Raw genomic sequence first — 1774 nt, 5'->3', positions numbered from 1 at the left:
ATAATGGTTAAATAAATCCTATAATGGAACACTATATGTTACATGTCCCGAGACAATGTAAAAATCTGCATTCTCAAATGAGATGCAAATAGAGGGGTATGTTACATTGGGAATAACGTCAAAACTCACCTTGAAATGGGAATGTTGTATTACTTGTCCCGAAACATATCGTAAAAATTTGAATTCTCAAATGAGATGCAAATAGAGGGTTTGTTTTGTTTGGAATAATGGCTAAACAGATCCTGGAATTGGAATGAGAATGTTATCTGTTACGTCTCGAAATGCAAAAATATGTATTCTCAAATGAAATGAAAATATAGGGTTTGATCTGTTGGGAATAATGGCTTAACAGACCATGGAAAGACCTGCCCCGAATCGTAATGCAAAGGCCTGTTGTATTCTCGGATGTTATACAAATATAGAGGGTTTGTTAGGAATTGCAGCAATACAAGACTCTCTAGAGTTGAATGAACTCATTAAGTCTGAACTGGATAAAATCTTAATGATTGGTTTCTGTAATTCCTATATTTTTGTATCAGTGTCACAATTGCTTTGCGCCTTTGTCAGGTTTGGTAATATATCCTTTAGCTCTGTATGGCAATTCCTTCTTTTTATGATCAATGTCTCAGTTTTAAGTTTTCGACTCACAAAGGTAAATTCTTGGATCAACCCATAGAATTGGTTTCAGAATTGTGTAATAGGTTTACTAGCATACATATGTCTTTTATACTTTGTTCCGTATATGATCAATGTCCCAGTTTTAAGCTTTCTGTTTCATGTCAGGGAGCTCTTGGTTTAGTTGCATACATCTGTCGTTTAATCTTCCGCTGACAAAGGTAAGTTCTTGGACTGTACCATAGCATTGATTTCAGAGTTGTGCAATAGCTTATGCTTTTGTTTAAAAACGTTTTTATGGTGTGATGTAAGGTTGAATTGCAATAATGACAGCTTTCCATGAAGAGAGAGGTAAATAAGATAGTGAAATGCTACTTTGTTGATGTTATATTACCTTTCTTATGGAAGAATGTATGTGTGTTGATATCTTATTTTTTTATTATCTTGAGGTTTACCCTAAGAAAACACAATCGTATAACACTCTAATGTTCTACAGATTACATTTTATTGACGTAGGATTATTACTATATGACATAGGTTTGTAAAACTACTTTGTTTCCTTATAACGTATCTTACATTCTCAACTGCTTCGACCAGGGTTTCTGGAAGGAAGATGTACCATTAACAAGATTGTGAGTATTAATTTGGATTCATTTGTTTACGTTATGTTTTCTCTTATGAAAGAAGGAACATGTGTTGATGTCTTATCTTTATTATTTGGCGGTTTTATGCTGGTAAAACACATATACATATTCTATAGATTACATTGGTTGATGTAGGATTATTATGTGACATGGAGGATTTAACACGTGTTTCGAAGTAATTTTGCTTAGGGTGGGCGTTTTAACCCGTAACACGCGGGTTAGAAGGTACCCGATATAACAAGTACCCGAATAAAAGGTATCCGAATATTAACGATAATGAGATCGAGTATTAATGAGTCTAAATTTTTGACCCTCAGTCCGAGTTCGAGTTTCAATTATTTTACAAGGAATATCCGGTATATTTGTTAAAAAACTAAAATATCTTATATTTATAATATTTATCTAAATTATTCTTATTATTTATTAAATTACTTTTATTTAGTTAATTTATTTTTATCTTCTAAACATTTTTATCTAAAATTCTACCATTCTAAATCTTATTTTATCTTTTTTTT

The 1774-nt window shown here is 32.0% G+C and overlaps 1 long non-coding RNA gene across 1 annotated transcript; it reads left to right on the top strand.

Moving 5' to 3' along the window:
- The first annotated feature begins 8 nt into the window (after positions 1-8).
- LOC104810202 lies at positions 9-1438 on the top strand. Its single transcript, XR_771261.2, has 2 exons — positions 9-966; positions 1213-1438. It is a non-coding gene; the product is annotated as an uncharacterized LOC104810202 (long non-coding RNA).
- Positions 1439-1774: the final 336 nt, after the last annotated feature.

This window comes from Tarenaya hassleriana, unplaced genomic scaffold (genome assembly GCF_000463585.1).
Source record: "Tarenaya hassleriana unplaced genomic scaffold, ASM46358v1 Cleome1710, whole genome shotgun sequence".
In the NCBI taxonomy this organism is placed as follows: domain Eukaryota; kingdom Viridiplantae; phylum Streptophyta; class Magnoliopsida; order Brassicales; family Cleomaceae; genus Tarenaya; species Tarenaya hassleriana.
Note: the sequence above shows the minus strand (reverse complement) of the source record. Positions and strands in the feature narration are given on the sequence as shown.